Source organism: Scomber japonicus, chromosome 2, assembly GCF_027409825.1.
Source record: "Scomber japonicus isolate fScoJap1 chromosome 2, fScoJap1.pri, whole genome shotgun sequence".
Classification (NCBI taxonomy): domain Eukaryota; kingdom Metazoa; phylum Chordata; class Actinopteri; order Scombriformes; family Scombridae; genus Scomber; species Scomber japonicus.
The window spans coordinates 41,439,451-41,462,642 of NC_070579.1; the positions used below are offsets into that span (position 1 = coordinate 41,439,451).

General features: G+C 47.5%; 12 non-coding genes and 2 pseudogenes across 12 annotated transcripts; all 14 read right to left on the reverse strand.

The window, feature by feature from the left end:
* Window positions 1-785: 785 nt before the first annotated feature.
* Window positions 786-976, reverse strand: LOC128382564 (U2 spliceosomal RNA). Its single transcript, XR_008323764.1, has one exon. It is a non-coding gene; the product is annotated as a U2 spliceosomal RNA (small nuclear RNA).
* Window positions 977-1,196: 220 nt separating this feature from the next.
* Window positions 1,197-1,359, reverse strand: LOC128382080 (U1 spliceosomal RNA). The gene has a single exon (XR_008323668.1). It is a non-coding gene; the product is annotated as a U1 spliceosomal RNA (small nuclear RNA).
* A 437-nt stretch (window positions 1,360-1,796) lies between these two features.
* Window positions 1,797-1,987, reverse strand: LOC128382412 (U2 spliceosomal RNA). Its single transcript, XR_008323741.1, has one exon. It is a non-coding gene; the product is annotated as a U2 spliceosomal RNA (small nuclear RNA).
* A 232-nt stretch (window positions 1,988-2,219) lies between these two features.
* Window positions 2,220-2,383, reverse strand: LOC128381933 (U1 spliceosomal RNA). The gene has a single exon (XR_008323619.1). It is a non-coding gene; the product is annotated as a U1 spliceosomal RNA (small nuclear RNA).
* Window positions 2,384-2,762: 379 nt separating this feature from the next.
* LOC128382910 (uncharacterized) lies at window positions 2,763-2,943 on the reverse strand (annotated as a pseudogene).
* A 3,952-nt stretch (window positions 2,944-6,895) lies between these two features.
* Window positions 6,896-7,011, reverse strand: LOC128383397 (U5 spliceosomal RNA). The gene has a single exon (XR_008323905.1). It is a non-coding gene; the product is annotated as a U5 spliceosomal RNA (small nuclear RNA).
* An 832-nt stretch (window positions 7,012-7,843) lies between these two features.
* Window positions 7,844-8,034, reverse strand: LOC128382661 (U2 spliceosomal RNA). The gene has a single exon (XR_008323788.1). It is a non-coding gene; the product is annotated as a U2 spliceosomal RNA (small nuclear RNA).
* An 11,867-nt stretch (window positions 8,035-19,901) lies between these two features.
* Window positions 19,902-20,025, reverse strand: LOC128382181 (uncharacterized; annotated as a pseudogene).
* Window positions 20,026-20,462: 437 nt separating this feature from the next.
* Window positions 20,463-20,653, reverse strand: LOC128382421 (U2 spliceosomal RNA). Its single transcript, XR_008323742.1, has one exon. It is a non-coding gene; the product is annotated as a U2 spliceosomal RNA (small nuclear RNA).
* A 232-nt stretch (window positions 20,654-20,885) lies between these two features.
* On the reverse strand, window positions 20,886-21,049 carry LOC128381687 (U1 spliceosomal RNA). Its single transcript, XR_008323573.1, has one exon. It is a non-coding gene; the product is annotated as a U1 spliceosomal RNA (small nuclear RNA).
* A 379-nt stretch (window positions 21,050-21,428) lies between these two features.
* On the reverse strand, window positions 21,429-21,619 carry LOC128382614 (U2 spliceosomal RNA). Its single transcript, XR_008323775.1, has one exon. It is a non-coding gene; the product is annotated as a U2 spliceosomal RNA (small nuclear RNA).
* Window positions 21,620-21,839: 220 nt separating this feature from the next.
* Window positions 21,840-22,003, reverse strand: LOC128381693 (U1 spliceosomal RNA). The gene has a single exon (XR_008323574.1). It is a non-coding gene; the product is annotated as a U1 spliceosomal RNA (small nuclear RNA).
* A 437-nt stretch (window positions 22,004-22,440) lies between these two features.
* On the reverse strand, window positions 22,441-22,631 carry LOC128382195 (U2 spliceosomal RNA). Its single transcript, XR_008323698.1, has one exon. It is a non-coding gene; the product is annotated as a U2 spliceosomal RNA (small nuclear RNA).
* Window positions 22,632-22,863: 232 nt separating this feature from the next.
* LOC128381846 (U1 spliceosomal RNA) lies at window positions 22,864-23,027 on the reverse strand. Its single transcript, XR_008323605.1, has one exon. It is a non-coding gene; the product is annotated as a U1 spliceosomal RNA (small nuclear RNA).
* Between the last annotated feature and the right edge of the window lie 165 nt (window positions 23,028-23,192).

Sequence of the window (23,192 nt, forward strand, 5' to 3'; positions counted from 1 at the left end):
TCACCCCCTTCATGGTGAGCCCCGACATGGTGAAAGGAATCCCAGGCCACACCCATTCCCCTACACCGCGCAGCAAGAGCAAGGCGCCAACTTTTTCTTGTCATGTTTTTAGATTTTGTGAAATGCGGCAAAGAGCTCCAGGCTTTCCAGCCACAGGACTAACGTCCTACTCGGGTGTTCCAGAGGAGCAAGGGTCAAAATGTGGAAATGCTGCAAGTACACAGGCAGACAGGTGCTGCTTCCCTTTTACTCCCCCGTGGGAAGAATGACCCCTTGGCCGCGGTGCGGTCCGGAGGGCAGTGGGCAGCACCCTTGCATGAAGCATGAAAAGAGCGATCAATCCCCTCGTGTGACCCATAGCAGGACAACCGAGAGCCTCTCAGACACACCCTGTGGACTCATCTCTATGACAAGCCCCGCTGTGGAATGTCCTTCATGCCAAACCTCTTATGCCCCCACAATCTCCCTCTTTGTGTGCCGCCCCAAGGTGCAAATCTCACACCGTGTCACGCTGCACTTTCCCCCCTATTCGACGCAGGTGATTAGAGATACTGATGAAGATCCAGCAGGGGGCATGTCTGCTCTCCTTGAGACAGGCAACCTGCCATCTGCTGTGACTCAATCCCCCTGGCCAAAGTTGTATCAAATAATTCATAGGAAACAAAGATAACTTGCTCATTTTCAAGGGTGCTTGAACAACCTTGAAATGGATCTAAACTCGTCAGTGCTGCTAGACCGGCCTACCTACTCAGTTAAGCCTCTTTTTCATATTAAACATAGAGAGAGGGGGGTGCACCGTTCCTGGAGGTACTGCAATACCGGGTCGATGCGTGGAGTGGACGGAGCAAGCCCCTATTCCATCTCCCTGGTCCAAAAAGCAATTTAATATATGGTCCCCGGGTAGGGGACGTATCAGATATTAAACTGATAAGAACAGATACTACACTTGATCTTAGCCAAAAGGCCGAGAAGCGATGACCGGAAAAGTGTCGGAGTTGAAGGAGTGATCCTCTGCAGCGTCAGTCCCGCTCACGGTGTCACAGAGTCCAATGCGAGGAAGTAACTTGGAGCTGCATTCTATCAAAAGATAAGACGACCGTTTTGTGTTCAAAAGGACATCCGTCTCTACACGAGTCAATGGAGAATTCACCAATTTCTCACCTCAGTAAGCGTTTAGTTTTCTTTCAACAATTTATCAGGGGAGAGCGCGAACAAGTCCCCCACTACCAGAAATTATGCAATCGAGATTCCCGCATTTGGGGAATTCGCAGAGGTCAGCACAACCGGAGTGCAATGGTTGAGCCTCGCCCTGGGTGAACCACCTTCTTGATCATGGTATCTCCCTTGCCAGGTAAGTATGAGTTGTACAGATCCGAGCCAAGGACGTCTTTCACAGACACGGCACCCGGACCGATGGTGCACCTTCCAAACATCATCCAAACACACACACGCCGCATGAGGCTGTGGATCTGCAGAGTCACAACTTTGCATGCAGCTTCCTGCTCTATGAATAAGGATTACAAAGGATTGCTGTATATGAGCACAGATTTCTAGAGTGTGCAACCTCACTACAGTGCTGACATAGCTACTCAATTGTACATTGGCAGTCATGGGCAATTCTAGGATCAGGCTCGCAAAATAATTAAAGTTGTATAAAATAATTCATAGGAAACAAAGATAATTTGCTCATTTTCAAGGGTGCTTGAACAACCTTGAAATGGATCTAAACTCGTCAGTGCTGCTAGACCGGCCTACCTACTCAGTTAAGCCTCTTTTTCATATTAAACATAGAGAGAGGGGGGTGCACCGTTCCTGGAGGTACTGCAATACCGGGTCGATGCGTGGAGTGGACGGAGCAAGCCCCTATTCCATCTCCCTGCTCCAAAAAGCAATTTAATATATGGTCCCCGGGTAGGGGACGTATCAGATATTAAACTGATAAGAACAGATACTACACTTGATCTTAGCCAAAAGGCCGAGAAGCGATGACCGGAAAAGTGTCGGAGTTGAAGGAGTGATCCTCTGCAGCGTCAGTCCCGCTCACGGTGTCACAGAGTCCAATGCGAGGAAGTAACTTGGAGCTGCATTCTATCAAAAGATAAGACGACCGTTTTGTGTTCAAAAGGACATCCGTCTCTACACGAGTCAATGGAGAATTCACCAATTTCTCACTTGGTTTCTAACCTCAGTAAGCGTTTAGTTTTCTTTCAACAATTTATCAGGGGAGAGCGCGAACGCAGTCCCCCACTACCAGAAATTATGTAATCGAGATTCCCACATTTGGGGAATTCGCAGAGGTCAGCACAACCGGAGTGCAATGGTTGAGCCTCGCCCTGGGTGAACCACCTTCTTGATCATGGTATCTCCCTTGCCAGGTAAGTATGAGTTGTACAGATCCGAGCCAAGGACCTCTTTCACAGACACGGCACCCGGACCGATGGTGCACCTTCCAAACATCATCCAAACACACACACGCCGCATGAGGCTGTGGATCTGCAGAGTCACAACTTTGCATGCAGCTTCCTGCTCTATGAATAAGGATTACAAAGGATTGCTGTATATGAGCACAGATTTCTAGAGTGTGCAACCTCACTACAGTGCTGACATAGCTACTCAATTGTACATTGGCAGTCATGAGTCAAGATAATTTGCTCATTTTCAAGGGTGCTTGAACAACCTTGAAATGGATCTAAACTCGTCAGTGCTGCTAGACCGGCCTACCTACTCAGTTAAGTCTCTTTTTCATATTAAACATAGAGAGAGGGGAGTGCACCGTTCCTGGAGGTACTGCAATACCGGGTCGATGCATGGAGTGGACGGAGCAAGCCCCTATTCCATCTCCCTGCTCCAAAAAGCAATTTAATATATGGTCCCCGGGTAGGGGACGTATCAGATATTAAACTGATAAGAACAGATTTTTTTTTTTTTTTTCGAAAAAGTTTTATTGACACTCGTTCAAATTATTTCAAACAATGATTTACATTTTAGATAAAATATTCACATGTGGACATAGTATATACAATGAATTACAATAAATATGTGCAGTATGTAAAACCATATTTAAAACAATAAAACCAATTGTTCTAAAATGGTAATACAGGTTAAATAGCTGTTCATTTGTAAAACATATGTCAGGTGTTTATGTGATTGAGTGTCCATTAAAAGTCCATAAAAAGGAGTGCATCCGTTAAAAAGGGTTTTTTTTTTCAATTCTATCTTTGTGCAGGAGCGCAGTGAGTCCCTACCAAGGGTAACTCATTCTGCTCCCCCAAACATTTGGTCTCTCGGGATGCTGTCGTGGTGGTCAGAGGAGATCCTCTCCCTGATGCTCCTTCCCACCTGCGTCACCCAGAGAGCCAGGCCGCTGCTGCTGTGACCTTTTGCTGTGTGGCTCCGGCTCCTTCATCCGAATGGGCACAGAGGCGATTCTTCTTTGTGGCTGTGTCCTAGGCCTGCTGCCTGCAGCTACGGCCGTTTTGACCGTTGGTGCGGCCATTCGGATCACAGCCACGGGGGGGATCTGCATGTGCTTTCTTACCAGCAAGTTTCTGGAGGTCCATGTGGCGTCTTTGATGGCGGCTAGGGTGAGCCACTGTTTTGCAAAGTCTTTGGATGGTATTTTTTGCTGGCTCACCCCATATAGCACTAGTTGTGCTGTGAGGACCTCCCTTGCTGGTAAGTACGGGAATTGCAAGGAGCCGGCCGTTGCCCACTGGTCTACAGCAGCACTGCACTCCCAGAGCAGATGCCTCACCGACTCAGGCGCGCCACAACCAGGTCGGGGGCAGGTTGAGTGCGTTGACATGCCCCGGGAGTGCATGACGGACCTGACCGGGAGGATCTCATGAGCCACCATCCATGACAGGTCCCGGAGTCTGTTAGGGAGAGCAGGATGGTTGACGTTGCGCCAAACTGTTGTGGGCTCGCCGGGTGCGAGCCCGCGCACCGGACTCACTGGTTCCCGCTCCTGCACAACGGAGACAAGTGATCTGTGGTTAGTTAAAATCTGCAACTCCTCATGCTCAAGTCGTTCAAAATCCATAAAAACAGTAATCAAATCAGGTGCTAAAATGTCCCAAAAAGTCAAATAAAACTCCAAGGGAAGTCCATCTTGTCCAGGGGACTTCCCTTTTTTAAAACCAGTCATACATTTATTTAACTCTAAAAAAGTAAAATCCTGGGATAAAAGCACACTTTTGTTTACTGTTTTTACAATGAATTTTAAAACTTCGGTCATGATGTCCATTTTTACAGGTTTTTCTTTGTACAGGTTTGAATAAAATGTTTCAATTGTTTCTTTAATATCGCCCATTGTTTCAGTTGTGCACCATCTTCTTTTTTCAGCTTTGTAATGCCCCCCCCCCCTTTATTCATAATTTTCCTGAAAAAATACCGTGTGCACTTTTCACCCTCCTCTATTTCCCGTTCTCTGCTCCTTAAAATGACACCTTTGCTTTTAATTTCTGATAAAACTGACATCTCTTTTTTAACTTGCTTAATTTCATCATTAAAATCCATGCCAATCTGGTTTAGGTTAAAATAACGTTGTAGTCGTTTCTGCAGTCCCATCATGCGTCTGTATTCCCTGTTCTTTCGTTTCTTACCTGCCTGCCTAAAGAAAGTCTGCGTCTTTCCCTTCACCATTTCCCACCAGTGTGCACGTGTTTCGTAGAAGTCTTGAAGGGTCTGCCACTCTTTGTACCGCTCCCTGAACTGCCTAACTAACTCCCTATCTTCTAAAAGGGAGCAGTTGAGTTTCCACAGACCACTTCCTGATGTCACGCCCGAAGAGAGTGAAAGGGTGCAAGAGAGCATAAGGTGATCGGAGAAGAAAACAGGAGTTAATCTAGCATCGGTGGGTGGGCAGTCCCGTGTAAAAACATAATCTATGGGAGAGGCTCTGGTGCCATCACCACCGAACCAGGTGAAGCCCTCCTCTCTGGGATGCATGATTTTAAAACAGTCCTGAAGTTTAAAATCTCTACAAATGCCCTGCAATAAAACCGATGTTTTGTCTACTTTAAAATCTTCCCCTGCTCTCCTCCTATCCTCCCTACTTAGAATACAGTTAAAATCCCCCCCTACAACTAAAGGTGCCCTACCTAGCATGTGGGACTGCAAGTCTTCTAAAAGGTCATACCTGTCGTTCTTGTCGTTAAAACCGTAAATATTTAAAAGGTTGAAATCCTGTCCCATAAAAGCCAAATGTGCTAAAAGTGCCCGACTGTCTCTCACCACAGTGCTGCCCTTCACCAGAGCTTGAGGGTTTTTGATTAAAATGGCCACTCCGTCATTTTTGTTTTGATTGGATCCACTCCATATTGACATTTTTGGCCACATCTCCTCCCACTGTCTGTAATGTTTTAAAAACGGTAGGCTGCATTCCTGCAATAAAAACACATCTGACTTAAAGGAACTTAAAAAGGGTAAAACACTCTGGGCTCTAACTCTCGACTTCACACTTCTCACATTAATGGTAGAGAAGGTCAGTGTCATGAGTATGGTTAAAAACAACAGGTAAGACATTTTAAAAGACTCAGAGGGTGTTAAAAACACATTTAAAAAACAGTTAGGTAATTTCTTGTGAACAGAGCTCTTCCTTCATCTCTGCGGGTGAAAAATGAAGGGTTTGAGCTCTGTTCCCCTTTGGGACTCTGGGGGTTGGCCTCTGCTGCAATGTTGCATTTAATTTGGAGTCCCTGGGGGTCGATTGCAGAGCAATTATTAAAAAAGAAACCTCATTGGGTGAATCGGAAGGGAAGACTCTGGGCTCCTCCACAGATGAACTGTCTGAGTGAGCCGCAACTCTTCCCTTCTTCTCCAACACAATGGGAGAATCCGAGGACAATTCAGACAAAGGCCTCTTAGTTTGCTGGGCATTGGGGAGGGAGGCATCTTCACTATCATCCTGTGGTTGGTCTTCCTTACTAGCTCCGCCTTCTGCCTGCACCACCCCATCCTCTGGACTACTCTCCATTGGAGGGGTAAATGCAGGCCCCTCCCTCACTCCCTCCTCACCTGTTCCCTCTCTTCCAATCACAGGATTTGGAGGGAGATTTGAATTTTCCTGCCCAGCAACTTCAATTTGCTCTCCTAACTGTTCTGTCTGTCCGCCATCTTTTCTCTTTTCTGTGACTTTTGCAGCCTTCAATTTGTTGGCAAATGACTTTGGGCAATCTCTGAACAGGTGGTTTGTTTCCCCACAAAGATTGCATCGTCTGCCATTGGTGCACTCTTCAAAAGTGGGTCCAATTTCTCTGCATTTTCCACATACGATCTGCTGACATGCTTCAACCAGGTGCCCATGCTCACCACACTTGCGGCAGAGTTTGGGTTGGCCCTGGTAATGGATATAGCCCCTGTTCTCTCCCAGAACTACCATAGACGGCAGATGTTTCAAGCCCTGGAAGCCTTGGGGGTCCTGCCATTGTTGGATGGGGACCCTCCAAGCGCAATTCCAGATGCCGTCCTCATCTCTCACTTTCGTAGCCTGGCCTTTAACAGTGCAATATCTCCCCAGCCACAAACAAATGTCATCTGCATTCACTGTTTCATTGAACATTCTGACAATAACGGTTTTCAACGTATTGTCAGTCAGTTTCTCCACATTGAACACAGCAAATTGGGGTTTTACATTTTCAAATCTTATCCAAAATTCTCTGAGCAACACAGCAGTTTGAAAGCTTAAATCAAATCCCTTGTTATATGGCAATGTTAAAATGCAGTTTAAGTCTTCTGGCTTAAATTTCAACGTACCTTGAATCAATTTTCTGGAGAAGTCCAGCCTCGACATCTTCATGGATTCAACATCCTTGTTGGCAAAAGTAAAACGGACACTGAAAAACACATCTTACTGAGGAAGGCCGCCCGCTTGTCTTTTCACAAACACAATGAGACTCTGCCAAACGGCAAAGCCTGCCAAAAATAGATCTAACTCGTGGGTGTTCCTCTCCACGGAAGTCTTTAGTAAAAGGCGAAAGACTTGTACGTGATGAAGAGAAAGCCGAGTAAGTACGCCCCGCTCACCAACAGCAGACGAACACAACAGTGGTCCCAGTCACCCCCTTCACGGTGATCCCCGACATGGTGAAAGGAATCCCAGGCCACACCCATTCCCCTACACCGCGCAGCAAGAGCAAGGCGCCAACTTTTTCTTGTCATGTTTTTAGATTTTGTGAAATGCGGCAAAGAGCTCCAGGCTTTCCAGCCACAGGACTAACGTCCTACTCGGGTGTTCCAGAGGAGCAAGGGTCAAAATGTGGAAATGCTGCAAGTACACAGGCAGACAGGTGCTGCTTCCCTTTTACTCCCCCGTGGGAAGAATGACCCCTTGGCCGCGGTGCGGTCCGGAGGGCAGTGGGCAGCACCCTTGCATGAAGCATGAAAAGAGCGATCAATCCCCTCGTGTGACCCATAGCAGGACAACCGAGAGCCTCTCAGACACACCCTGTGGACTCATCTCTATGACAAGCCCCGCTGTGGAATGTCCTTCATGCCAAACCTCTTATGCCCCCACAATCTCCCTCTTTGTGTGCCGCCCCAAGGTGCAAATCTCACACCGTGTCACGCTGCACTTTCCCCCCTATTCGACGCGGGTGATTAGAGATACTGATGAAGATCCAGCAGGGGGCATGTCTGCTCTCCTTGAGACAGGCAACCTGCCATCTGCTGTGACTCAATCCCCCTGGCCAAAGTTGTATCAAATAATTCATAGGAAACAAAGATAACTTGCTCATTTTCAAGGGTGCTTGAACAACCTTGAAATGGATCTAAACTCGTCAGTGCTGCTAAACCGGCCTACCTACTCAGTTTAAGCCTCTTTTTCATATTAAACATAGAGAGAGGGGGGTGCACCGTTCCTGGAGGTACTGCAATACCGGGTCGATGCGTGGAGTGGACGGAGCAAGCCCCTATTCCACCTCCCTGGTCCAAAAAGCAATTTAATATATGGTCCCCGGGTAGGGGACGTATCAGATATTAAACTGATAAGAACAGATACTACACTTGATCTTAGCCAAAAGGCCGAGAAGCGATGACCGGAAAAGTGTCGGAGTTGAAGGAGTGATCCTCTGCAGCGTCAGTCCCGCTCACGGTGTCACAGAGTCCAATGCGAGGAAGTAACTTGGAGCTGCATTCTATCAAAAGATAAGACGACCGTTTTGTGTTCAAAAGGACATCCGTCTCTACACGAGTCAATGGAGAATTCACCAATTTCTCACCTCAGTAAGCGTTTAGTTTTCTTTCAACAACTTATCAGGGGAGAGCGCAAACGCAGTCCCCCACTACCAGAAATTATGCAATCGAGATTCCCACATTTGGGGAATTCGCAGAAGTCGGCCTCAGCAGAGTGCAATTCAACTGTAGACTGTAGACAGTCCAGCGCTCTCATTGGACGAGAGTCTACAGTTTGGGCCAATCAGAAGCCCGAACTGTCTACAGTTGACAGCGTTTGTATGTCGCGAGCGAGTCGAGTAGTGCACTTGACACTGCGGAGGAGATACCCGTGAGAGATAACTGAAGAAAGATAACTGAAGAAAGAGTTCAACGTTTTTCACGTTTAAGGTCAGTGATAATCATTAAATGCGGGAATTGTTCATTCCTTAGCGGAGAAATAGACGAGTGTAATTAACCTGTGTCGCGGGCATAGAAAGCACCGCCTATAGCGATAAGGTTGTGTGCCTCGATAACACTGCAAACGATGCAAACTGCCAAGAGATAACTGTGAGTCGGTCGATATAGAAAAAAGAGTTCCATGTTATTTCATGTTTAAGGTCAGTGATAATCATAAAATGCGGGAATTGTTCATTCCTTAGCGGAGAAATAGACGAGTGTCATTAACCTGTGTCGCGGCGTAGTTAGCATAGCCTATAGCGACAGTATCCAAGTCTGTCAGTGCGGTATATTTCCAGGTATATTTCTTTTATTTTCATATTTTGTAGTTGTGTGTTGTTGCGGTATTGCGTATACGTTTTTGCGTGTACTGTATAGGTCTGGTTTCTGTACTGTACATAGCTTTGCGACAGCATCCAAGTCTGTCAGTGCGGTATATTTCCAGGTATATTTCTTTTATTTTCATATTTTGTAGTTGTGTGTTGTTGTGGTATTGCGTATACGTTTTTGCGTGTGCTGTATATGTCTGGTTTCTGTACTGTACATCGCCTTGCCTAAAACACCCTAAGAGTTAGCGGTCCAAAAATAACCTAGCATGGCAGTCGTTATTCTAAGGGCTTTTTTATAGTGTCAGCACATATAGGTGCCACAAGTTTATTTCGACATTGTACCGTGGTTATAACATTAGTTTAATAGAGGTAGTACTTGGCCGTGAACTGTAGGCTAGAGTGTACAGTTTGAATTGTACAGCGATTCGCTGATTGGTCGAGAGTCTACAGTTTGAAAAATACAGCGATTCGTTCGCTGATTGGTCGAGAGTCTACAGTTTGAAAAATACAGCGATTCGTTCGCTGATTGGTCGAGAGTCTACAGTTTCTACAGAGGAGGATGCTGTAGGCTATTTTTAGTTGCATTTTCTGAAAAGGGCAGAAAAAAATAATGACAGTGTGTCAGCCAGCATTACTTACTGCAATGCTACAATAAGACTTCACTTAGCCTGTGTCAAGTGATAATTGGGAAGGGGAGGATTTGTATTGCCACTGAACATGAAGTGTTTAAAATTTAAAAAAGTGTTTAAAAAAGTTTATTTCTGAATTTGTCTTCCAGACACCCAAAAATGGATCCGTTGATGCCTGAACTGTCTATTTTGGACAAAACTCTGCCCCAAGATAGGCAACAATGCCTTCTTAAGGCATCCAAGGAGGCCAAAGCTGTCCACTCTAGAGCATCACACATCACACAGGGTGACAGCAGGTTCACAGACCCTAAAACAGCTTATGAAGAAGGTAATAATTGGGAGCCATAGATGTGTTCCCGTCCTGTGTTTACAGCGCTGCCATGATAATTTAAAAGCAGAGCGCTAGAAACCTTTTGTGCTTACCTTGTCTTCAGCTAAGAGGAGATGCCGCTTGAGCACACCAGATCCCACTGAGGTGCAGTGCCTGGGCCAGCTGGTACTGACCTTTGGAAAATACAATGGGAAGAATTTCAGATGGCTGGCAGAAAATGATGTGGGGTATATTAAATAGTAAGTATGTTGCAGTAAATAGTATCACAGTGTATACCATTATGTTTTTCAGGAATTAACAATGTTATGTCATGTTTTAGTATCCTTGATCGCCACGTCAAGGAGAGCCGCCATCCTGAGAGGAAGTCCATTAACGATGGGTGGGTGAAGGATCATCTCTTAAAGTATGCGCAGCTGTTCCCTGCCATTTCCTGCCACCTGGAGGTAAACGTGGACAGGGCCATCTATGGACAGGGCCGCTTCAGGTCCTTCACCTTTCAGGAGATGTGGCAGTGGTACAGTCTGCACAAACACCTGAATGCCGATCCACAAGCTGGCAGTGACCATGAGAGGAGGATGGCCCAGGAGGCATTCACTTCAGTCAAGCAGTGGCTGGCCATGAAGGAGGAGGACATCATAGCAAAAACCATGAAGAGGTTCAGACAATACATCCTTGACAAGGAGGTAGGTAAAGGTGCTTACAGTAAAAAAAACAAAAACACACACAGTGCATTACCAATATGAACTTCAAAGCTGAAATTCACCTGTTTATTACAGAAACCTCAACAGGATATGGCCCCTCTTACAACAGCTGCCACCTTCACCGCCACAAAGGCCCCTGCAACAGTGTCCGCCACCGCCTCAAAGGCCCCTGTAGCTGTGTCCGCCACCGCCGCTAAGGCCCCTTTAGCTGTGTCCGCCACCGCCGCTAAGGCCCCTTTAGCTGTGTCCGCCACCGCCGCTAAGGCCCCTTTAGCTGTGTCCGCCACCGCCGCTAAGGCCCCTTTAGCAATGTCTGCCACCGCCTTCAAGGCCCCTTTAGCAATGTCTGCCACCGCCGCTAAGGCCCCTTCATCAGTGTCTGCCACCGCCACAAAGGCCCGTTTAGCTGTGTCTGCCACCGCCACAAAGGCCCGTTTAGCTGTGTCTGCCACCGCCACAAAGGCCCGTTTAGCAGTGTCTGCCACCGCCGCTAAGGCCCCTTTAGCTGTGTCTGCCACCGCCGCTAAGGCCCCTTTAGCAATGTCTGCCACTGCCGCTAAGGCCCCTTTAGCTGTGTCTGCCACCGCCTTCAAGGCCCCTTCATCAGTGTCTGCCACTGCCACAAAGGCCCCTTTAGCTGTGTCTGCCACCGCCACAAAGGCCCCTTTAGCAGTGTCTGCCACCGCCGCTAAGGCCCCTTTAGCAGTGTCTGCCACCGCCGCTAAGGCCCCTTTAGCTGTGTCTGCCACCGCCTTCAAGGCCCCTTCATCAGTGTCTGCCACCGCCACAAAGGCCCCTTTAGCAGTGTCTGCCACCGCCGCTAAGGCCCCTTTAGCAGTGTCTGCCACCGCCGCTAAGGCCCCTTTAGCAGTGTCTGCCACCGCCGCTAAGGCCCCTTTAGCTGTGTCTGCCACCGCCTTCAAGGCCCCTTCATCAGTGTCTGCCACCGCCACAAAGGCCCCTTTAGCAGTGTCTGCCACCGCCGCTAAGGCCCCTTTAGCAGTGTCTGCCACCGCCGCTAAGGCCCCTTTAGCAGTGTCTGCCACCGCCGCTAAGGCCCCTTTAGCAGTGTCTGCCACCGCCTTCAAGGCCCCTTCATCAGTGTCTGCCACCGCTGCTAAGGCCCCTGTAGCAGTGTCTGCCACTGCTGCTAAGGCCCCTGTAGCAGTGTCTGCCACCGCTGCTAAGGCCCCTGTAGCTGTGTCCGCCACCGCCTCAAAGGCCCCTGCAGCTGTGTCCGCCTCTGTCACTGCCACCTCAAGCTCATCATGGTCCAGTTGGGAAGATGATGCTGTGCTGCTGGAGGCTCTTGCCACCTTTGAAGGAGAAGGTATATATATCAATGAGGTCTTGAATTAATGTCACCACTGCACATATCTTGTATTAATGCAGAACCTGTATCAAATAAGTCAACATAAAACACGTATCAACAAAAGTCTTTGATGTTATCAGAGGGTGCTTGGGGAAGAGAAGCAGGAATGTGCCAGTCAGATGATCCACAGAAGCCACGTATCGACACCCTGTCACCGTTAGCTGTAAGTTCATCCGTGCACCACAAAAAGTATGCTCAACTAAATGAATGTATTTAAGTTAACACGTTGCTGTGCAATGTAGAGTGCAAATGCAGTAAGTAAGAGACAGATAACGGAGTGATGAATGTTAGTGTGTGAGCACAGAGCCAGTAGAAGAGCTAGTTAACACAACTGTGTCTCCATACTATCTGTGAAAGGGTTACAGTTAGAAAATCAAAGCAGAGACAACAAATCAGTAAATGTTTATACTCATGTATTACACACCGATCATTTTTCAGGCTCCTGCATCATCCACTAGTGGTGAAGATCAGACGACTGGTGCTCAGGCTACCCCCGTGACAGCTGAAGGAGAAGCTGCACACCCTGAGGTAATGCTTGAAACTGACTAACAAACTTTATGTGAAACCCACTAGGCACACTAGGAATCATTTTCTTGTTTTATTTGTTTTCTGCTATTTCAGATTACATTTGAGGGATGGCATAGAATGTGGGAATCTAGTGTCAATGGTCTCCCTGCGGAAGACCTGAAGTGGCTGAAGGAGGATGATGAGAGGGGGCTCTTTCAAAAGCCCATGGCATACCAGGACAAGCATGGGAAAACAAGGTGGAGGAGAGTCCTTAAAGACGACCGGATGTGGTTTCACCCACCCGAATCTCCTGGCGTAATGGGGGGTAGAGTGCCCTCGGCACACTCCTTTTTCCAGAGCCGTCTGTTTTTCTGGAGACCAGTAGGTGTGTGGCGGTACAGTCTTCGCTGCCCCAGGCCCGAGTGTCCTGCCAGAGACGACAACAAGGCGTCCCTGTACCGATGTGGGTACTCCAAGACTGTCCGGCGGATCTGCGACGTCGGAGGCTGGTACTCCATGTTGACAGAGGTCCTGGCCTGCAACGCCTGCCGGAAAGCTGCCAAACAGTCCGAGGACCACGCCATTGGCCGGTTCCTGTCATGGGAGGCAGACATCATGAAGCAACTCAGCCAGGCGCACAGAGCAGTGTTCCCAGCCGTGTTAACATTACGGTGAGTCTCTGCATAATTTCACAGTGATTTGAATTCTTATTGATTTTACAATAACACATCTAAGGTTCATTGCCATTGTGTTCAGAACTGAAATCAGCCCCAACTGTGAACGTTATTAAATAATAATGAATAATAATAAGTTAATTGTATGTTTTAATGTTTCTGTTTTATGTAAAGCACATTGAGTTGCCATTGTGTATGAAATGCGCTATATAAATAAAACTGCCTTGCCTTGTTCTAATTTTAGGCGTGGTGTGGACAAGGCTGTGATCCGCCTCATGAGGGATCGCACCGAGGGAAACACCATGACCAAGGTGTGGAGACAGGTGCTGGAGAGCCACTGCGAGGACTATTTGCAGAGGAAGGACCTCTACACGACTCTCCTCAGCCAGTATAACCAACCTGGAAAAATCACAAGTAAGTCAGATTTCATTTTCACACAGCACGGGCCCATTACATGCCTGTAACAAAACAAAAAAGAAATGTTACACATTCATAAACAAATAATGAAATAACAAGCCATTTTTTCAGTTTTTGATTGATGATGATGATCCACGGACCTACATATTATCTCATTATTGTTTATTTTCACATTTTCTCTCCACTTTCAGGCATCTGGACTCCCCACTTCCAGAGACCACCACAGAGGAGAGAGCTGCCCTGCCCTAAGCTGCTGAGGAAAGCCTTCCTCATCGCCGAGACGGACAGCATTGAGGACTACCGGACGCAGATCATGTCTACGTTTGGCAAGGTCCTCAAGTATGACTCCACCAAGAAGGTATATTTGACACACTGCTGTTGAAATGGTCAAACCACACAAAATGCAGAAACAAAATACAGACCCTTGTTCTTGTATTTATCATCAGATCTGCAAGAAGCTGTCCGGTGACGGCAAAGGCACAGCAGAGTGGTGCACCAACGTGGCCAACGAGCGGGGGCAGATCCTCATATCTGTCCTGACCTGCGAGGAGTCGCTCGTGAAAATGAGGCCGATGGCTGAGGGCCTCATGGCGAGGTACGAGAGGGCAGGAGAGGCACCTCCTGAACTTATGTATGTGGACCGTGGCTGCTGTCGTGTCCTGGGAGCGTCTTCAGTGGAGCAGCTGTTCAGTGGGTGGGCAGACGCAGGCATGCTCATTCGACTGGACATCTTCCACTGGATCCACCGGTTCGACGCCGCCCTCAGGACCGACCACCACCCCAAGTATGCCCTCTTTAAGTCGTCGCTCTCTGCTGCTGTGTTCTCCTACAACCGGGACGACATGGCGCTCCTGTTGCAGGCGATACGTGCCGGGCACCCGACCAAGTACGGTTCCCTGACTGATAATGAGCTCATGGAAACGCACGTCACCAAGTACGACCTGAGCCATTATGTCAGGAGAATCACGGTCGGGGCCCAGGAGACGTTCATTCGCGCTCAGAGTGCCATTGATGTCCTGAAGGGCGCCGCCGGGATGGACGAAAACCGAGTCCACCTGTTTAAGGACGAGGCGGCCATTGACCACGTGTGGGAGAACCAGCAGAAGCACCTGGAGTGCATCCAGGATCCACCGGGGCGGAACATGTATACCATCAAGAAACATGTCACCCGCAATGGTGTGCGGCTCCCGTACTACACCACGGTCAGAGGGAGCAATAGTCTGGAGGGCTTTCACTCCTTCCTGCCCGACATGATCCCGGGCCCTCACTGTGCCGCCGTACCGTTCCAGGTGTACCTGCTGGCCGGCATCACTCGCTGGAACTCAGACAGGGAGTCGGCGAGTGTCAGAGGGCAAAAGGGGAGGAAGCACATGGTGTACATGTCTCCTCTGGTTCATCGCCTGAATCAGCGGTGTCAGGAGCTGTTTGGGGAGGTGGAGGAGGTGAACTACAGGCCTCCAGTTCCAGCTGGTGATGAGCGGATTGGACTGGAGTACCTGTTTGCTCAGTCATCAGAGCCGTTCAATGCTCCTGACCACTACTCTCAGGCCCGGGAGACACTCCAGGAAGCAGAGGACGAAGGCGACGATGCTGATGTCGATAAGTCCCCGGTGAATGCGGAGGAGGAGGAGGTGGAGGAGGAGGAGGATGCGGGCTACACCTCTGACCACTGTGACACTCTAACTCCGCTGAGGAAAAACATCTCCCTCACCAACCAGGCTGTGGCTGCTGAGCTCGACCCCTGCGTGGAGGACGTGTGCGGGCCAAATCATCTGCCTGGGTACGAGCACATCGAGGAGCTGAGCAAAGTTCTGGTTGGCATTGCCTTGGAAGAGGGGAAGCTTTCCATCAGCAACACCACAAGGCAGAAAGTCATCGCTGCCTGGAACAAGCTGGACCTCCACGATCGCAACATCCAGCAGTTCGACTCCTTGTACTCTGCACGCTGGGGAAACGCTCTCTTCAGCCGCACCAGTGGAGATCCAGCAGAGTCATCCTTGGTACAGAAGCTGAAGTTCAGCAAACGGTACTCAGCTGCACATCTGCTGGACTCGAGAAAGAACAGGCTGATGTACTGCCTCATCAAACAGCTTTGGCTGCATCCAGACTGCAGAGGCAAGTCTCTAGGGTCACCGCAGAAACATCAGGTCACAAAGATGTACCAGCGGGTGCAGCAGAGAGTGACGGTGGACGACGCTGAGCTCAGCAAGCTCGGCATTCCCATCTTAAAGATCAACTCAAAGTGTGTCTCTGAGTTCATCCGCAGACAAGAGGCCTTGTCTGCCAGAAACGTGACAGATCAAGGTTTGTCTGTCCTCCGTCGTCACCAGAGCGTCGCTGACACCGCTCAAGCCCCGGCGCCAGAATTGCCCGAGGAAATCCCTCACACCAGCCGGCCTCAGGTGGAGTACGAGGTCACACCGTCTTTGGCAGGAACAAGACTGCTCAAAGCCAGAGTCCCCCGTCCTCTCCCCATTCTTCCTCAGTCCAGTCAGGTGGCGATGCCAAGCCACCCGGTCCAGTCTGGTGGCGACGCCAGTCAGGTGTCGCAGGCTTCCACGTGGTCCTCTCAGTCTCCAGCGAGATCAACGGTCTACAAGAGAAAAAGAGCTGAGCGTGACTTGTCTGGACCGCAGCGCCAGATGAAGGTGTATCTCTGTGCGCTCTGTGGCCAGCCTACACAAGGCCACAAAAAGTACCGGAAAAAGACTTTTTGTGAAGTCTCAAAGTCATCCACGTCCAAGGGCTGCTCTGGAAAGACGTACGAGACGTTCGCTGACTTTCAGCAGACAGTAGATAATCTTTTTAGTCAGTCACAGGAGTAAACCCGTGTCTTAGTGTAAATACTGTGTAAATACTGTGTAAATAATGTGTAAATACTGTGTAAATACTGTGTAAATAATGTGTAAATACTGTGTAAATAATGTGTAAATATTTATTGGGTTTAATAATATTTTACTGTTTGTTATATTGTATTTATAGTTCTGTGTTGTTAATAGAGTTCAAGATTTCACTGTTGAATGTGTGTGCGTGTGGGGGGGCCCGCACGCACACACATTTAAAAAAATAAATAAATTCTTTGTAAATGTAACTACTGCGCCACTTTATTCAAGTACATACTGTGTAAATATTTATTGGGTTTGCTAGATTCTGATATGTGGCTTCTCTTAGCAGTAATGCAGGGTCAGCCTTAGTTGATATTTTACATAAGTGGTGCAAACTCTGTAACAAACTGGCAATTGATTAAATTATGTGAACCATTTGAAATGCAGCAAGAATAGTATGGAGCTTATGTGACTCCCTTAGAAATGCACAGACAGGAGGAACTTATACGAGCTGTGATCATTTGCATGGACGACACACAAACCAGCTCAGTGTAAAAAAAGGTGACTTAACCCTTTAAACAGGCAGGAATGGAAAATGAGATATAAAAGAAAATGCATTGCATCTCCACCAGGATACATTATTGCTTTATCTGATCATTAATAACACACATATTACTTCCTAAACAGCTTGGTCCTCTTCTGTATAAAAAAAGGTGACTTACCCCTTTACGCAGACAGGAATGGAAAATGGGATGTAAAAGAACATACATTGTATCTCCACCAGGATACATTATTGCTTTAACTGGTTATTAATATCACACATACTACTTCCTGAACAGCTCAGCGTGAGATCAGGTCCTTTTCTGTATATAAAAAGGTGGAATTAACCCTTTAAGCAGGCAGGAATGGAAAACGGGATGTAAAAGGACATGCATTGCATCTCCACCAGGATACTTTCATGCATTTCTCTGATCATTAATATCACACATACTAGTTCCTAAACAGCTCAGCGTGAGATCAGGTCCTCTTCTGTATATAAAAAGGTGACTTAACCCTTTAGACAGGCAGGAATGGAAAATGGGATGTAAAAGAACATACATTGTATCTCCACCAGGATACATTCTTGCTTCCTCTGATCATTAATATCACACATACTACTTCCTAAACAGCTCAGCGTGAGATCAGGTCCTCTTCCTCTTCTCCTTTAAACAGGCAAGAAAAAAAAACATATATACCACAATATTTTTTATTTGGGGGGGGGGGGTTCATGCATTTCTCTAGTCATTAATAACACACACATTACTTCCTAAACAGCTTGGTCCTCTTCTATATAAAAAAAGGTGACTTACCCCTTTAAGCAGACAGGAATGGTAAATGGGATGTAAAAGAACATACATTGTATCTCCACCAGGATATATTATTGCTTTAACTGGTTATTAATATCACACATACTACTTCCTAAACAGCTCAGCGTGAGATCAGGTCCTCTTCTGTATATAAAAAGGTGGAATTAACCCTTTAAGCAGGCAGGAATGGAAAACGGGATGTAAAAGGACATGCATTGCATCTCCACCAGGATACTTTCATGCATTTCTCTGATCATTAATATCACACATACTACTTCCTAAACAGCTCAGCGTGAGATCAGGTCCTCTTCCTCTTCTCCTTTAAACAGGCAAGAAAAAAAAACATATATACCACAATATTTTTTATTTGGGGGGGGGGTTCATGCATTTCTCTGGTCATTAATATCACACATATTACTTCCTAAACAGCTTGGTCCTCTTCTGTATATAAAAAGGTGACTTACCCCTTTAAGCAGACAGGAATGGTAAATGGGATGTAAAAGAACATACATTGTATCTCCACCAGGATACATTATTGCTTTAACTGGTTATTAATATCACACATACTACTTCCTAAACAGCTCAGCGTGAGATCAGGTCCTCTTCTGTATATAAAAAGGTGACTTAACCCTTTAAACAGGCAGGAATGGAAAATGGGATGTAAAAGGACATGCATTGCATCTCCACCAGGATACTTTCATGCATTTCTCTGATCATTAATATCACACATACTAGTTCCTAAACAGCTCAGCGTGAGATCAGGTCCTCTTCCTCTTCTCCTTTAAACAGGCAAGAAAAAAAAAACATATATACCACAATATTTTTTATTTTGGGGGGGGGGGGTTTCATGCATTTCTCTGGTCATTAATATCACACATATTACTTCCTAAACAGCTCAGCGTGAGATCAGGTCCTCTTCTGTATATAAAAAAGGTAGAATTAACCCTTTAGACAGGCAGGAATGGAAAAAACAAAAAACACAGTGCATTACCAATATAAACTTCAAAGCTGAAATTCACCTGTATATTACAGAAGCCTCAACAGGATATGGCCCCTCCTACAACAGCTGCCACAAAGGCCCCTGTAGCTGTGTCCGCCACCGCCTCAAAGGCCCCTGCAGCTATGTCCGCCACCGCCTCAAAGGCCCCTGCAGCAGTGTCCGCCACCGCCTCAAAGGCCCCTGCAGCTGTGTCTGCCACGCCTCAAAGGCCCCTGCAGCAGTGTCCGCCACCGCCTCAAAGGCCCCTGCAGCTGTGTCCGCCACCGCCTCAAAGACCCCTGCAGCTGTGTCTGCCACCGCCACTAAGGCCCCTGCAGCTGTGTCCGCCACCGCCTCAAAGACCCCTGCAGCTGTGTCTGCCACCGCCACTAAGGCCTCTTTAGCAATGTCTGCCACCGCCGCTAAGGCCTCTTTAGCAATGTCTGCCACCGCCGCTAAAGCCTCTTTAGCAGTGTCTGCCACGCCTCAAAGGCCCCTGCAGCTGTGTCCGCCACCGCCTCAAAGGCCCCTGCAGCTGTGTCCGCCACCGCCGCTATCAAGGCCCCTGTAGCTGTGTCCGCCTCTGTCACCGCCACCTCCAGCTCATCATGGTCCAGTTGGGAAGATGATGCTGTGCTGCTGGAGGCTCTTGCCACCTTTTGAAGGAGAAGGTATACATATCAATGAGGTCTTGAATTAATGTCACCACTGCACATATCTTGTATTAATGCAGAGCCTGTATCAAATAAGTCAACATAAAACACGTATCAACAAAAGTCTTTGATGTTATCAGAGGATGCTTGGGGAAGAGAAACAGGACTGTACCAGTCAGACGATCCACAGAAGCCACGTATCGACATCCTGTCACCATTAGCTGTAACGTGAACGTTATTACCTGACACTGCTGAAGGGGCCTTTTAGGCGGTTGCGGACACTGCTGCAGGGGCAAGAACACAATTACTCATAATGACACAAATTGTACCATTTTCTCATACTTAAATGTTTTATCACAGGGCAAACTTACATTCAGAAAATGTGTGTTACACCTTGCACCATGCAGGTCACCTGGCACCACCCAAAAAACCTGTGGAAAAAACAATTAACAGTAATTTACATGTTGTGGAACTGGTCCTTTAAAACTTAGCAAGGACTTCCTGTATTTATGTTAGAGTCTACATCATGATTTGCACTTCATATGGTCCCATCGCCATTCGCAGAGGTCAGCACAACCGGAGTGCAATAGTTGAGCCTCGCCCTGGGTGAACCACCTTCTTGATCATGGTATCTCCCTTGCCAGGTAAGTATGAGTTGTACAGATCCGAGCCAAGGAAGTCTTTCACAGACACGGCACCCGGACCGATGGTGCACCTTCCAAACATCATCCAAACACACACACGCCGCATGAGGCTGTGGATCTGCAGAGTCACAACTTTGCATGCAGCTTCCTGCTCTATGAATAAGGATTACAAAGGATTGCTGTATATGAGCACAGATTTCTAGAGTGTGCAACCTCACTACAGTGCTGACATAGCTACTCAATTGTACATTGGCAGTCATGGGCAATTCTAGGATCAGGCTCGCAAAATAATTAAAGTTGTATAAAATAATTCATAGGAAACAAAGATAATTTGCTCATTTTCAAGGGTGCTTGAACAACCTTGAAATGGATCTAAACTCGTCAGTGCTGCTAGACCGGCCTACCTACTCAGTTAAGCCTCTTTTTCATATTAAACATAGAGAGAGGGGGGTGCACCGTTCCTGGAGGTACTGCAATACCGGGTCGATGCGTGGAGTGGACGGAGCAAGCCCCTATTCCATCTCCCTGCTCCAAAAAGCAATTTAATATATGGTCCCCGGGTAGGGGACGTATCAGATATTAAACTGATAAGAACAGATACTACACTTGATCTTAGCCAAAAGGCCGAGAAGCGATGACCGGAAAAGTGTCGGAGTTGAAGGAGTGATCCTCTGCAGCGTCAGTCCCGCTCACGGTGTCACAGAGTCCAATGCGAGGAAGTAACTTGGAGCTGCATTCTATCAAAAGATAAGACGACCGTTTTGTGTTCAAAAGGACATCCGTCTCTACACGAGTCAATGGAGAATTCACCAATTTCTCACTTGGTTTCTAACCTCAGTAAGCGTTTAGTTTTCTTTCAACAATTTATCAGGGGAGAGCGCGAACGCAGTCCCCCACTACCAGAAATTATGCAATCGAGATTCCCACATTTGGGGAATTCGCAGAGGTCAGCACAACCGGAGTGCAATGGTTGAGCCTCGCCCTGGGTGAACCACCTTCTTGATCATGGTATCTCCCTTGCCAGGTAAGTATGAGTTGTACAGATCCGAGCCAAGGACGTCTTTCACAGACACGGCACCCGGACCGATGGTGCACCTTCCAAACATCATCCAAACACACACACGCCGCATGAGGCTGTGGATCTGCAGAGTCACAACTTTGCATGCAGCTTCCTGCTCTATGAATAAGGATTACAAAGGATTGCTGTATATGAGCACAGATTTCTAGAGTGTGCAACCTCACTACAGTGCTGACATAGCTACTCAATTGTACATTGGCAGTCATGAGTCAAGATAATTTGCTCATTTTCAAGGGTGCTTGAACAACCTTGAAATGGATCTAAACTCGTCAGTGCTGCTAGACCGGCCTACCTACTCAGTTAAGTCTCTTTTTCATATTAAACATAGAGAGAGGGGAGTGCACCGTTCCTGGAGGTACTGCAATACCGGGTCGATGCATGGAGTGGACGGAGCAAGCCCCTATTCCATCTCCCTGCTCCAAAAAGCAATTTAATATATGGTCCCCGGGTAGGGGACGTATCAGATATTAAACTGATAAGAACAGATACTACACTTGATCTTAGCCAAAAGGCCGAGAAGCGATGACCGGAAAAGTGTCGGAGTTGAAGGAGTGATCCTCTGCAGCGTCAGTCCCGCTCACGGTGTCACAGAGTCCAATGCGAGGAAGTAACTTGGAGCTGCATTCTATCAAAAGATAAGACGACCGTTTTGTGTTCAAAAGGACATCCGTCTCTACACGAGTCAATGGAGAATTCACCAATTTCTCACCTCAGTAAGCGTTTAGTTTTCTTTCAACAACTTATCAGGGGAGAGCGCGAACGCAGTCCCCCACTACCAGAAATTATGCAATCGAGATTCCCACATTTGGGGAATTCGCAGAGGTCAGCACAACCGGAGTGCAATGGTTGAGCCTCGCCCTGGGTGAACCACCTTCTTGATCATGGTATCTCCCTTGCCAGGTAAGTATGAGTTGTACAGATCCGAGCCAAGGAAGTCTTTCACAGACACGGCACCCGGACCGATGGTGCACCTTCCAAACATCATCCAAACACACACACGCCGCATGAGGCTGTGGATCTGCAGAGTCACAACTTTGCATGCAGCTTCCTGCTCTATGAATAAGGATTACAAAGGATTGCTGTATATGAGCACAGATTTCTAGAGTGTGCAACCTCACTACAGTGCTGACATAGCTACTCAATTGTACATTGGCAGTCATGGGCAATTCTAGGATCAGGCTCGCAAAATAATTAAAGTTGTATAAAATAATTCATAGGAAACAAAGATAATTTGCTCATTTTCAAGGGTGCTTGAACAACCTTGAAATGGATCTAAACTCGTCAGTGCTGCTAGACCGGCCTACCTACTCAGTTAAGTCTCTTTTTCATATTAAACATAGAGAGAGGGGGGTGCACCGTTCCTGGAGGTACTGCAATACCAGGTCGATGCGTGGAGTGGACGGAGCAAGCCCCTATTCCATCTCCCTGCTCCAAAAAGCAATTTAATATATGGTCCCCGGGTAGGGGACGTATCAGATATTAAACTGATAAGAACAGATACTACACTTGATCTTAGCCAAAAGGCCGAGAAGCGATGACCGGAAAAGTGTCGGAGTTGAAGGAGTGATCCTCTGCAGCGTCAGTCCCGCTCACGGTGTCACAGAGTCCAATGCGAGGAAGTAACTTGGAGCTGCATTCTATCAAAAGATAAGACGACCGTTTTGTGTTCAAAAGGACATCCGTCTCTACACGAGTCAATGGAGAATTCACCAATTTCTCACTTGGTTTCTAACCTCAGTAAGCGTTTAGTTTTCTTTCAACAACTTATCAGGGGAGAGCGCGAACGCAGTCCCCCACTACCAGAAATTATGCAATCAAGATTCCCACATTTGGGGAATTCGCAGAGGTCAGCACAACCGGAGTGCAATGGTTGAGCCTCGCCCTGGGTGAACCACCTTCTTGATCATGGTATCTCCCTTGCCAGGTAAGTATGAGTTGTACAGATCCGAGCCAAGGAAGTCTTTCACAGACACGGCATCCGGACCGATGGTGCACCTTCCAAACATCATCCAAACACACACACGCCGCATGAGGCTGTGGATCTGCAGAGTCACAACTTTGCATGCAGCTTCCTGCTCTATGAATAAGGATTACGAA